The sequence below is a fragment of the Panthera pardus genome, unplaced genomic scaffold (assembly GCF_024362965.1).
Source record: "Panthera pardus isolate Hobbes unplaced genomic scaffold, ASM2436296v1 HiC_scaffold_16, whole genome shotgun sequence".
In the NCBI taxonomy this organism is placed as follows: domain Eukaryota; kingdom Metazoa; phylum Chordata; class Mammalia; order Carnivora; family Felidae; genus Panthera; species Panthera pardus.
This window is the reverse complement of record NW_026526721.1, coordinates 137,069,158-137,083,852: the sequence shown is the minus strand read 5'-3', so window position 1 is coordinate 137,083,852 and position 14,695 is coordinate 137,069,158. Positions and strand designations below refer to the sequence as shown.

Below are 14,695 nucleotides of genomic sequence, written 5' to 3'. Positions count from 1 at the left end.
AGTGCATGACGTTAAAATTTGGGGGAGTGTCATCAATCACTTGCAGGACTCTCTAGGAAGGAGCAGGATCTTTTGATTTATTGTCAAAGTCAAATAGGATATCAGAAACTGAAATTCCTTTGCGCTATGATGAGAAGATATTACTCGGCTTTGATGAAAATACTGAGAAAATCCTCAGTCATAGTTCCACCTTTGGTTTCAGGTAGAGCATCTGGGGAAACTGGGTGTGCTGTCCATACCAGAAATTGATTTGGTAAGGATTGAGAAGGTAATATATAGACGTGATTTGAGTCCATCCATATCTATGGTTTAGCACCACATCTAGGTCTTTCGTTACTCTAGGCTATCCAAAGAAATACCCAAAGAAAGATACACCACAAACTTGCCTCTTTTAGAATCATGTAATTGTAGATTTTCGGAGTACTTCGGTCTTCATTTAGGCAAAGACTAGCTTAAAAAATAAATTTGCAGACTTAATTGTGACTATCTGCTCACACACTGTTTCTTCTTTTCCTTGGCTGGGAACTCTGTTTATCTAGATTTAAAGCATAATAAGAAGGTAAATGCATTTGTTAGTTTAATATAACCCTGATTGTTGTGTAAATCAATCAAAAGATATATACCAGCTCTAATAGTCAATATTTTAATTTTTCCTACGTAATATCCAAAATACGTGTACTTCATCCATTGACACATGTCTTCCAAGTGGTGATTTCAGAAATTCAGGCCCTTGCATTTTATGGTGTTAACATCTTTAGAGTGTGGCTTCTAAGGTGATTGTGCTTGTTTGATCCAATGGGCAGAAGAGAAAGAACCTAGAAAACTATGCTTGGGAAGTTTTAGTAAACCAGGGTGAGACATATTGCAGGTCCTTTACACTCGGAGTCATTGTCTATTACTCAACCACATAGCTACCTAGGTGTAAGAGAAGTATAGTCTGGCTGTTTGCCAAGGAAGAAGAAGAAATAAATTTCTTCTGTGAATTCCTGACATTGTGCCCCAGAAAGTAGCTAGTATATTACAAAAATGATTCTGTTTTGTTTCTGTGGTAAAGATATAGGATCATAGAAGAAAGTAGGAAATGTACTAGGGCTTTTTAAATTTTTCTTTTTTTTACATTTTACTTATTTTTGAGAGAGAGAGAGAGATTGAGACAGAGCACAAGTGGGGGAGAGGCAGAGAGAGAGGGAGACACAGAATCAGAAGCAGGCTCCAGGCTCCAAGCTGTCAGCACAGAGCCCGACGTGGGGCTCGAACTCACAAACCGTGAGATCACGGCCTGAGCTGAAGTCAGATGTTTAACCGACTGAGCTATCCAGGTGCCCCTATCAGGGCTTTTTAAAAAAATCTTTTCTCCCCTTCTGGTTATGTATGTGTGTGTGTGTGTGTGTGTGTGTGTATGTATGTGATTAATTTATATATATATGTATTATACAGTATATATAATATATAGTTCATTTTCCTAAATATTTGTGCTAAAGACAGAACTATTTGAAAAGTTCTTCATGTTGTAATGGAAGGATCATGAGTTTTGGAGACAAGAAGACCTGGTTTCAGATATTTCCTCTCTGACTTACTCCTTCTGGACCTTGGGCAAGTCACTTAGACATTATGAATCTCAGTCTCCTCATCTGTGAAATTAATATAATAAACCCTAATTTTGATAAAATCCCTTCATAGTATGTAGGATGTATTAGTTGGCAAATATTTGGTATTTGCTGTTTTTATCATTTTCTGGGCACCTTTATGTTCTTTTTTCCTTACCTGAAAATCTATGGAAAGGATTTGATTAGTTATATTTACACTAAGCTGCTATAACAAATAGGCCTTAAACTAGAGAGACTTGAGAACATGGATGTGTATTTCTCTTTTACTGGTTTTCTGCACTGAGCATTTCTGGTCATCTGGTTCCATGTGGTTTTGGTGACTTAACAAGTCATGGCCATTCCAGACATGAAGGATATTGAAGACCAGAGGGTAGCCAATTTAAATACTAATCTATAGAGGAAAGTCTAAGTTAAGATTAGACTCTTATTTAGTCTTTATCTGAAAATTTACTTTCAATATAACAAATAAATCAGTTTACTGCTTATAAACCTTTTGTACCATTGCTCTGTTTTAGGGACTGGGAAATTTTCAGGTGAAATGGTTTATGTTGGATATATGAATGAACTTGGGAGACTAGTGGGGAGCTGTGCCTTCACTTTTTAACTTGTTGCTTACAATACCAAGCTGTATCACCTCTCTCTAAGAGTGGCACTCATCATGAGGGTGTGAGAGAAACAATCTTGATTAAATACAGAAATGTTGAAGATATGTTAATCAGTAAAGTATTTTATGTAACAGTAAAGAGTGTGTTCTTAATTTTTATATAATAACATATAATTAGTTCAACAAATAGATATTGAGCAACAGCTACTATAGGAAACTATTGCTGATAGGAAAAAAAATCTCTGAACATCTGAAAGGATTAATATTAGATGGTTTGTTTATAGGTTATTTTGTATTATCCCTTGTCTTTATTTAAACTTTCAAGACTTTCTACTCTGAGGACTTTGATAAAAAAAAAAAAAAAGTAAAAGTATTTAAAAATAACTCATTGATGTTATTGAAAATGTTTACTCATCTTTGTGCTTTTATGAATGATAGAATCAAAATGCAGGTCTGTTTCCAGATATCCACTTATAATATGGAAACATATGTGAGTAGAATTAGATAATAGTGCTTAGTTCAGAATGATAGTGTCAGATGACCAAGTTTGCATCTGGAGGCCGCCTAAATTGGCAACTGCTTGACCAAGCATTCAGATCCTTCATTTATTCCAGACCTTTCCAAAATCCATCGTTTTAATCAATTGATTAAGCATTAAATGATCCTATTCTGTATTACAGTTGCCAACAATACATATGTTATAAAATCCAGTGGACACTTCCATAACTCCTTTTATCTGACATAGCAGCCTCAGTCAGTAGTGACTTCCCTTCCAGAAGTCGTTATCTCTCTTGGTTTCTGTGATACGAGATTCTTCAGGGGCTTATCCTATTTTCATTACTACATCTTCTTTATCTCCTTTTCTTGATCCACTTCCTGTAATGCCTATCTATTTGGAATGCCCCACAGCATAAACACTAGTTGAATACATAAATATTTAAATGAACAAGTAAATAAATAAATGTAATCTTCAACCTAAAGGAGGGACACTAATAGCGGTTCAGGATTTGGGAGCACAATGAGCAGAGGAGCATGTGGAACCCTTCCGCTTGAAGGATTGCAGGACTCACCATGCAAAGGTGCACACACAGCATTGGCTAAGCAGCCTCAAAGAACAGGGGCTCCACAATTCCTTATCGAAAACGGAATTTTGGAACAGTTTTGCAAACTTCATGCTTGATTTTTCCCTTGGTTTCCATGCAACTTGAATCACTGACTCATTCTTGAAGTTCTTTTGTTGTTTTAATACATTAAATTAGCTCATTACAGCTGAATATGTAGTGGAAAATAGCATCTGTTTACACTGTAATAATATAAAAATTACTTACTAGTAACAGAATAAAGAGCAATTTGCAAAAGCTAATCATATTTGTGCACTTGTCTGCAAAAAGTAAATTGTTAATGTATGCCCAAGGGGGGAATCACTTGCTGGTTTAAGCATTAGAAGCGGTGATATTAACAGGCATCACTTAGACAACTCTGGTATTTAAGATTGGATACAAATATCCCAACTTGTCATGAAAATATAGATGTTTATTAGTTTTGTTTTGACCCTGGTAAATTCAAACAATGTGGAGATTCATACAGTATCATAGAAAATTCAATGGTTAGAAATTTCTTAATATTTACAAAGTCAAAAAGTTTTAGTAAGTCTTATTTAGAGAAAACTTTTTTTGACTTTTCTTAGTGCTAATTACAAATACTGTTGAAAAAAACATGTCAAAAGCAGCCCCCCACACCCCCCAAAGCATTAAAATGAAAGAGCTGTTTAAAAATTGAAAATGAGTCGACTTTGGCTCAGGTCATGATCTCATGGCTTGTGAGTCGGAGTCCCGCGTTGGGCTCTGTGCTGACAGCTCGGAGCCTGGAGCCTGCTTCGTATTTTGTCTCCTCTCTCTCTGCCCTTCCCCACTCATGCTCTGTCTCTCTCTCTCTAAAAATAAATAAATAAATAAATAGATTAATTAATTAAAAATTAACACTTGAGAATATTGAAAAAATGTAGACAAGAATCTTAGATTTAGTGATCTTACTGAGTTGTGGGGTTTTGTTCCTTCATATGTAGAAGCCGGAAAGTACTTAAATTTTATAATTATTGACTTGTAAATGTCACACGTATAAACAATTTTAAAACCTGATTTACAGAACAAACCCTTTCTCCTTTGGTCATCACAGATATAGGGCTTCTGTTTTGTTTTTCTCCCACATTTGTCGGAGGTGGGGGGGCGGGGGGGGGGGAGAAGGAAACCTAGATGAAGTTAATCTTTAAATTCCCTTTTTCCAGATGCCAGGGTGAGACCTATTCAACTAAGACGGTCTTACTTCAGACATGTTAATAATATTCATTAAGCACAGCTCTCTTTTACATTCAGTCAGCCCTTGATTAGTAGTCTCATCCTGCCTTGTTGCTTTTGACCTACCCTTTAATAAGATCTCTGTAAGTGGCTCATTCCATCCGCTACAATTTTAACTGAGAGAACAACTCACTGCCATGTCTAGAGGCCACCTCATTGTGGCCTTTAGTAGTTGGACTTTTACCAAATCTCATTTTGCTGCTCTAGCGAGAGAACTTTTATCCTCATGAATCCAGCCTCTAGAGACCCAATGCTGAGATACAACATTCTATATATGAGAGAAGTGTGTCATTTATTCCTAGTTCACTTATGTTGGTGCGAAGTTTAAGAAAGGAGTGATTCACCGTGTGACTGAAACTTGAAGATTTTAAGCACTTTAAGGAAAGACTTGCTTTGAAGCTAAGTGCTGAAGTATACTTGAGCTCAGTGAAGAATTTGGAAATATGTTCTCCCATACACGACCAGAGTCTTCATTCACTCATTCAAATGTTGCAGCTGATTAAGGATTGTGTTTCAGTGGTTAAACAGGAAAAAATCTTTTATTTGCCTTTCAAATGGCATTTCCCAGTGGCTTCAGTTACCATCTGTTTCTGATAACTCCCCAGTTTAGCTCCAGCCTAGACTTCATCTCTCAGTTCCAGACCACATAGCTAATCGCAGAGCCCATATTTTACGTAGATGTTTTAAAGACTCCTGAAACGCAACATATCCCAACCCAACTGATGCTCTTTCCCCAGACATTTAGATCTCTGTCACTACCGACAGTTCTGGGGATGGAACCTCCAATCGTGTGTTTGCAAGAACCAGAAACCTGCGAGGCATATTTGACCTCTCAAAGGTCATCATTAATTCTTGACATTTTTAACTCCCACATTAAGCAAATGTGTGCCCTCTTCTCTCTCTTCTTTGTCTTTCATCATCTAATTCTTAGCGTGGCCATCTCTTCCTTTGGCCACTGCGATGAGAATCCACTCCTCTGCTCCTCTCTCACTCTGGCTCTCCTCCCATCCAGAGTTCTTTGCTCTTGCCGAGTGATCTCACAAAAATGCAAAATTTGTGTGTTTCTGTGTTTCTCAAAGCCATCAAGCAGCCTTCCATTTGAATAGAGAGTAAAGAATATAATCCTTAACCAAGCCTACAAGGTTCTCTGTGCAAGAGCTGACTTGTGCCCAATAATACTTCCTGATGCCTGAAGGCTTCACATTTTGGGATATAAACAAATACCGCATAGTTTTCTGTACTGTGTTTACAGCATCAGCATCGCTTTATTGGAACTGGCATGGAAAGAATTAAACTAGGTAGACCCTCAGAATGTTGCTAATAATAGTATCTAAAGCAAGGGCCTAAGACAGACTCTGAGTGAAATTCTATGAATTAATGACCACAAAAATCAAGATTTTTTTATTTATGAGCTTAATATCTGTGCCCTATTTAGTCTTACTTGTGTCCTTTGCAAGGTGAGCCACTATGAAGTTGTATAACAGGTTGTTTTCCATGTTCCAGTCTCTTTTGGACTGGGAAGAAGAGCTACGTCTGTGGTCTTTGGAGTTAGACAGGTACACACCGTGCATTGCCCTTACTATGTGGTCGAGTGGTTCTAGCTTCCAGAGTCTTAGTCTCTCCATTTATAAAATGCTCACGGTCAGTGTCATTCCCTCATAGATCTTTGTAAGGAATGGGTGCGAATGTTCATATAAAGCCTTTAACACACTACCTGGCACAGATGAGCATTCTGTAAATGCTTCAAACAAACATCCACTGTGTAAAGGAACAACAGGGTTTCCTTAATGCATTCATAGCACACTGAGTTCCTCCACCAGACATCACTCAGGAAAAAGAAACCCTCTGGCCAGAATTCCACCAAGGGCTACTGAATGCTCACAAGGGATACTGTGCTATTAATACCTCACCATTTGTGGAAGTTTTCTCTAAGCCTTAAACTCTTGGGATTAGAGTGCCTAACACAACTCCTGTACCCATGGTCAATCATGGAAAATAAATTTTTTTTTATGCAAAAGAAAGAAATTTTGGTATAACAAGAAGTCAGTCATTTATGCATGCCCAGACAACTCAGTCTTCTGGAGTCATTGCCATTGTTTCTTGCCAGCTCACCCTCCCTCCAAAACTTAATCCAAGGCCATAGCCATTTCTTTCTGCAACTTTGGTTGTAGGAAGCTAAAAATGACAACAAACACTTTTTTTCTGCCTACCAAATATTTTCCTAAGTCCAAGAAGAGACCATTATTAGAGCAGTTGGGTGATTTTGCTGGGTTTTGCCCATAAAATGTCTCACCTCAGATCTCTTAGGTCACAGGAGTATCTTGAGGTGGGTCCAGTTGGAATAACTTATCTTCTTTAAAAGTATTTTGTTTTCTCTCCTTCCTAAACCCACAATTTCCCAAAAATAACAATTTATTCACAATTTTTTTTTTATTTCCAGAGTTCTAACCTAGGCACCAAATTGATTTATACAGATGAACATTAGCTTTCTTTTATTTTGACCAAAAAATAGCCATTTATTTTTATTATTGAACCCCCATACCAAGAAGCCTTAGGTACTTTGAGATAATTTACTTCATTGAATTTATGAAGGCTTTGCCGATTTTTCTAATCATTGGCATTTTTCCTCCTGATTTTGTAGATGTTCTGTATATAATATGAAATTTAACCTCTTTGCAGTAGGATTTGCTAGTATTTTTCATATTTTTTCAAATGTTTTTACTCTGGTATTTTTTATAGAGGTGTGTAAATGTAATTTATCTGTCTGACTTGTCTTTGTTCTATTCTCACAACTACAAGAACGTCTGGCCGCAGTTCTGCGAGTCCTTTGTGAATGAATGGACAGCAGCTGGAACACAGGTGGATCATGCCTATAAGGGTCTAGGTTCTTGACGTTATATGTGATATCATTCTTCATCTTTTCCTGGTGTACCCAAAGTGCTTCAGAAAACTGTTATGGTGCCCAACACTGACAAAACATCTGCCTCAAATATAAACCATTATTTTGTGAACCCAATAAATCCTATTAGCAATTGCATGTTAATTGCATGTCTTAGAAGTGATCTTTGGGACACGTCCATTAAAGTTGCAATCAGGACAATTCTCAAATTTAAGAATTAGAGACTAAAAATGCTACAAAAATGGGATGCCTGGATGGCTCAGTCGGTCAAGCATCGAACTCTTGATCTCGGCTCAGGTCACGATCTCACATTTTGTGAGATTGATCCCCACAGTGAAGAGCCTGCTTGGGATTCTCTCTCCCTGTCTCTTTGCCCCTTCCTTCCTCTCTCTCTCTCTCTCTCTCTCTCTCTCTCTCTTTCTCTGCCCCTCCTTCACTTGCCCAAGTGCACATGTGCATGTGCTTTCTCTCCCTCTCTCAAAATAAACACTAAAAAAAAAAAGAAATGCTATAAAATTATAGAGGGAAGCCCTTCCTTCATTTATGGAAATGTAGGGAATTTAATAATTTTTCCCCAATGGAAGGTACTCTTTTTCAGCATATACAGGGTATATTTTATTATGTGGGTTTTCAGGGAGGAAAATGGGTTAACAATGTCATAATTAATTTCTCTATATTGTTTTAGAACATAATATATTTCATTTTGAAAGGTTAAAAATAGTGTTAACAGAAAATAGCATTCTCCGAGTACTGAAAATTACTATAGGAATTTAGTCTTTCAGATAAATCTTAAACTGCAGAGTCATCACTGGAATAATTCATTGCATTTCCCAGATTTAAAAAAAAAACTTGTTATTTATCAAAATTTTTAGAAAATGAAACAATCTCGATATTATTCCTTTGCTTCGTTCCATGCAAAGAGAGCGCCTGTAAATAGCACAATTTGCAGTTGATGATAAGCTTCTCCCTGAGAAAAAAATAATAGTTTGTGTTTGTGCCAGATGCTTTTCCAGCATTAAGTGCCATAAAAATCCCCTAAAGTGTGTTCAGCAGATAAGGCAAAGTGCCAAAGAATGGCAAAGAATTAAGTTGAACCCTGTTCACATACAAAATCCATTGAGACACCATATGCATATTTCCATTTTAAAATCAAAATGTGAAATTAATGCAACATGCGTTTAATCGGCACCTATTTAGAGATCCATCCTAGGTTCTAGGGACAGAATGATGAGTAGCATCAGGTCTTTCTCTCTCTGTTGAGAAATTCACTCTCTACTAGAAGAAACAGACATTTAACCCTTCCTGTGTCAGTGACAAGTGTTATAATGCAGCCATACCCAAGACTGCAGGGAGGAGGTAACATGTGATGAGTAGATATCCACCAAGCAAGTAACCGTTCTCTAGACAGAGGGAAGTTGTCATGCAAAGGCTTGAAAATTACTTCTTGTGGTGGTATTTTCTGTAAGAGAATACAAGGGAGGCCTGTCCCTCCCTGACCTACACTGAAAGTGGTTGTCCTCCCTAGAGAGCAGACATCGTGACGGTGAGGGTCACGACTGTGGGGTTGTGCCAGGGGGCAGGCAGGTTGCCTGGAGGGGGAAGCTGGAGGTTATTTAAGGGAAGCCTACATGTCATGCCAGGAAATAAGACATTTTTCTCTGTTACTGATACCAACACGCACAACAGCTTGACCCTCCCCTACAATTAGATTCAATATTTCTAATTCCCCCCACATTTTAACTAGCATGTGACAATCACCCACCAAGCAAAGTATTAAATGATGGGCATTGTGAAAAGGTACTGAACATTGGCTGAGCAGTTAGACAACATGGTTCTTCTGATTTCTCTTAGTTTCATACAAAAACCTTTTTTGTGATTATATCACTAGAGTTAAAACTCACTTGAAGTTTCTGGCTTACAGAAAGCTCCCATCAATGTTGACCAAACTTAGGCAAGGCCACATGTTCCTTTTGACTTCATTACATCATTTGTACTAGCTTCTAGAACCCACTGTTAGCCATTGTCCCCCCCCCCTTCAGGACCCCACCACTAGAGGTCAGTGAGGCAGCTATCTGGATTCCAAATACACATAAACCGTGGTTTCACAGCAGGAACCAGACAAAACCTCTCAAATTAGCTCCTCTCACTTAAATAAGTACTCTACTTTATCACTCACGTTACATACTTGAAAACATTAAATAGTTAATGTTTAAAAATCATGAAGTTTGTAGATGTATTGAGAAACTTCGAAGAGGTAAGTGAGTCCATCTAGATTACTTTTTTCACAACTACATAAGTACTTAGTGACAAGGTATTTTCTTTGCTTCTAAAATCAGAGTTACCTAATGTAGCTGAGAAATTGTGACATGCCTCTCTTCTTTTACTTTATTTTTTTTTAAATTTCTTTCTTCCAGTGCGTACTGCTACTGTATAAAAATCACTCTACTCTTGTGGCATTATCTCTTTTTTTTTTTCTATCTTTTTTTCTATTCCTGTGACTCTTACTGTTCATTTCTGTATTGAAAAGCACAGAAGACAGGAATACATTTAAAGTAAGGCATCAATCACTTGAGCTCAAAGAGAACACTCTTAATTGAATCGTGTTTTTCACTTTAGGGCTCAGTGCAAGTGAATTTTCATTTTTATTTGTAATGTAGTCATCCACTTAACATGTGAGCTACATAATCACAAGTTAAATTAAGTTATTAAATATTCCTTATGGGGCATGTAATTAAGGGAGAAAAATACCTGTATCACATCATTTTTCCCACTATATAGGAGAATTTGAAAGGTTCCTGTATCCATTGCAGGAAGGCAAACGTAAAACAAAGAACTACTCTTTCAGTTCCTTCTTCAAATGTTTTGTTAAGTGGAGTAGCAGAGAAGGCATTCTCCCAGCTTACCAGAGTGGTCTTTATGTGTCTCCTGGCTAGAAGTTTCCCTCAGTAAAAGAGCCGTGAGTACATGATGAAAGAAGCTAGACATGTCTAACACTAAGTCAGTTTGTTGCAAATAAAACAGTGGGCCATATACTTGTTATGGTAATGTTTTAAATGCTGTGCTTGATTTTATTTATTTTTTTCATAGAGTTGGGGATGCCCCACCCCCCCAATGTATCATAGCAAAGCATTCATCATAAAGGTAAAACTAATGGGGACAGAGGGCCAGGCTACAACAAAAATTAGAAGAACAGAGGTCAAAATTGCAAAGAGAAAATTGCAAGGACTTGGGAAGCACTTCTGTGAGACTTTAGAATTGTATGGAGGTCACCAAGGTTGATTTGCTCTTTTGCATCTATCCCTCTTTGATAGAAGTTCCCCCAAGTGCCTGTGTATAGGAGTTATTTTTTATTTCTTGTTATGTCTTGGTTTTTCTTGGGTGATACCCGTTGTTCATATTTAGTAAATGTTAAATTTTCAAATGATTAAATATTAATCTTAAAAAAACCTAGACTTTGGCTATTTACTAAACAAGGGCCCATCTTTGAAGAAAACGCTCTAGTATTTAAGATGAGTGGTTCTGAAACTTTGATATGCATTGTAAGCTTCTGAGGAGGTTTTAGAACTCAGATTGTTGAGCCCCAGCCCCATCATTTCTAACTCAGTATGTCTGGGATGGAGATTGAGAATCTGAGTCTCTAGTAACCCAGCTGCTTCTATGGCTACTGGTCTGGGGATAGCTCTCTGAGCACTATGTCTTTATTTCTATCAACGTTAAATGAAGCTGAGAGTTGATAATGAAAGAATTAAGATATAATAATTAAGACAGAATACGATAGAATAGAATAGAAATCTGCTGCTGCTATATACAAAAGTGATATTCAAAATGTTTAATAAGCCGCTGACCAATTTTTTTAAAAATCTTTTAACATTTGTTCATTTTTTGAGAGAGAAAGACAGAGAATGAGCGGGGGGAGAGGCAGAGATGGGGAGACACAGAATCTGAAGCAGGCTCCAGGCTCTGAGCTGTCAGCACAGAACCTGACATGGGGCTAGAACTCACTAACAGTGGGATCATGACCTGAGCCGAAGTCAGATGCTCAATTGACTGGGCCACGCAGGCACCCCATCTACTGCTGACCAATTTAAAATGCGCACTGGCCCTAACCCATAGGGCTGAGCCTGTACACACTGTTTTAGTATTAAACTTGAGTGAATGTACACAACATAGAAACAACTGCACGTAGATAAACCAAAACATTAAACTTTCCTGAAGTAATTTTTTAAAATAATTCTTAAAATGTAAATCTAAAGTAAGTGTTTCAGAATTTAGGATACTGTATCATGTTTTGTCATTTTATTTTTTTATCTTCAAAATAATAATCTAAGCCAAAATTAAAAACATGAGGTAACTTATTATTAAAAAAGAGGAAAGAGAGAAAGAGAGGAAGGAAGGAAGGAAAGAAAGAAAAAGAAAGAAGGAAAGAAAGAAGGAAAGAAAGAAAGAAAGAAAGAAAGAAAGAAAGAAAGAAAGAAAGAAAAGAAAAGAAAGAAAGAAAATTTATCTGGCTCAGGTATTATCTGTACCCCCTGCCCCAAAATGGATCACAACTTCTCAATTAACTACACTTTACTTTTCTGATGTTGCATTTTAACATGATAACGTTCATTTAATTTTCATACAGTTTCATATGTGGCAAAATTACGTATTAAAAACTAACAAAGACTACCATGTTCCTTTTGAAATCATATGTGTTTATGAAAATTAATATTGGTTGTGGGAACTACATGTTTGTGCTAATAATAAATTTAGTTTTTAAAAATCATATTAAGATACCTTGTATTAAGGAGACATAGAATAAAAGTGTACAAGGTATTGATGGTAATGAGATAAGATGATAGATGCATATGAATATTCACACAATATTATTCTGTGAGTTTCATAAGAGAATAGGGGTTTATCAAGAAGTCTCTTACTTGAGTAAAATAAATGTGTGGGTGTATGTGTGTGTGCGTGTGTGTGTGTGTGTGTGTGTGTGTGCATTTCAAAAGAATGAGACTTCTCTCCCAATTGTGGCCATTTAACAGTTATTTTTGTCTACTTTGGGACTTCAGTTACATTTAAACTTGAAGCCATTTTGAAATGCTGAAGATAAAATTTGAAGATGAGAAAGTATGACTGGCTACTGATGACTAGGATGTGGTGATGACATTTAAAGTGGCATCATTCTATTCTGCAGGAATGTGTGTGCATATCTTTAATGTCAGCATTTGCCTCTGGGATGACACTTGTTAGATTTCATGCTGTCATGTGCTATTTCAAGGGTGGTAGAGTGACGTTTATTATACAACACCCTAATATTACGCTCATTATTTAAAAGGAAGTTGTCAAAGCCCAGTTTCTATTGTTCTGCTCCCTTCTTTGTGTACTATGATCATCTGATTCTGTTTCAGTCTCAAAATACAGAATGCTGAAGTGTGCCATAATGAAGTAGTCCACTTATTTAACCTTGGAATCATTCCTGTGAAAAATAATGGGTTGCTTGTGTCCGATGGTCCCCAGGTTTCTGGGAATGACTTGATTCAGAGGCTAATAATAGGAAACAGCCCCGAGGGAATATGAGGTGGTATGGTACATCCAGTGCCTCTCTGCCCAAAGGAAAAGCAGCTGAGGCCCAAAGAAACGTCTCTGACCAACTGCTGCTTTCAAAAAATCTCCCAGCAGGACTCCCTCTTAGGCTACAGCTTTGTCTGCAGTCACAGAAATATTAGATGGGGCTGAATAATTGATTCAGTCCAGGAAGTGGCTGAAAGGGATACAGGGAGCTCGCTGGATATACTTCCTTTGCACAAGGAAAACACCTTTATACCACACACCTCTATCAAGATGGATCAAGATTTATGGGGCCAACATGCAGAGACTAGAAAATTTATACCGGTGTAAACCAAGAGCAGTCCAATAAATCCTACGAACATTAAATAAAGGTCTAATGTAAAATATCCAGAAAGGGTTATCTGCCTACATTTGGTTTCCAACTTGTATGCCCAACTCCTCCCCACCACTTATGCCCTGCACTGTCATAATCATATTGACGCCTCCAGTGTTACCAACCCCTCTATACATTACCATTCCCCCTAAATTCTGTATGTCCTGATCTCTCCATAGCACTTTGGATCTTCTTTTTTTTTTTATTTTCAAATTTGGGGAAGGCTTAGTTACCTTTTTTTTTTAATCAGACAATTTTTAATTGAAATAATTATTATCAAGATGCTTTGGGACTATTACTCAATTAACAAGTGAGTATACATTTTTATTATGTTTTTAATAGATCAGGTGTCTCACTTGGGAGGGAGCCCACCAACTCTTGTTTATTCTGTCACCCCCTTCTCTCTATGACTCCCTGAGCCATTTCACTGGATGGAAGCATTGGCTTAGCTGTGCCTGTCTGTGGAGAGAGTATTTTGGGGAGGTATAAATACTCTCTTCACTTGCAGGGGTTCCTTTGGAGTAAGTTTCTTAATATCCAAAATAGTGACATTCACCTGGTCCTATGGTGTGTTAAAACAGAGTCTTGCCTGATTTGAAATACTACTGAGAATGCAGATTTGCAAGGAACCTTAAAAAAAAAAAAAAAAATATATATATATATATATATATATATATATATATATATATATATATGAGGTATAAATGGAGATAGCACTGTTAATATAAACCCTGTCTTTTAATACATATTACATATAAAACATTCACTTCTATGTCAGGAATAAAAATGCGGACAGAGAGAAGAGAGGAACTTTGCTTTAAGAGAAAGTGTGTAGCCAGCTGTCTAGAGAAGAGGACCATCTATATTGTGGATTTTATTAAAAATGCATATTGCCCTCAAAAGATAGGGCCAAAGGAATCGATTTGTTAAGAAGGAGAACTAGGCAGGAAAAAAAAGGACACAACTCTGTTCATCAAAGTGGCATTCTTTATGTAGAATCAGCCCAATCCAACCTATCATTGGTTCTTCAATTAACTACAGCAAGTCTTAACTTCACATTTTGGCTCGCACTATGTCTTTTGATGTTATGTGTTGTTGGAAAACTCGTAACTGATGCATGAGTGTCCTCTCTGTTCAAACTGTTTCTAATATATGATTTCCTTGTCCAGTGTTCTTTCAATAAGGGTACCTAGTCCTTTGAGAATATTTGTCAGAATGATGCAAATGAAGGTGTGGATTATTTCTTTGCCTATTTACAAAAAGACATTATACTACAACCCTACTTACCATAATTGCTGTGACAAA

General features: G+C 37.1%; 1 protein-coding gene and 1 long non-coding RNA gene across 4 annotated transcripts in view; one reads left to right on the top strand and one right to left on the bottom strand.

The window, feature by feature from the left end:
* Positions 1 to 14,695, top strand: part of ZNF385D (zinc finger protein 385D) — an 894,647-nt gene that overhangs the window by 796,896 nt on the left and 83,056 nt on the right. The window lies entirely within an intron of this gene.
* Positions 57 to 9,425, bottom strand: LOC109258423 (uncharacterized). The gene is made up of 3 exons (XR_002076312.2): positions 9,366 to 9,425; positions 3,282 to 3,514; positions 57 to 535 (listed from the first exon to the last, which is right to left on the bottom strand). It is a non-coding gene; the product is annotated as an uncharacterized LOC109258423 (long non-coding RNA).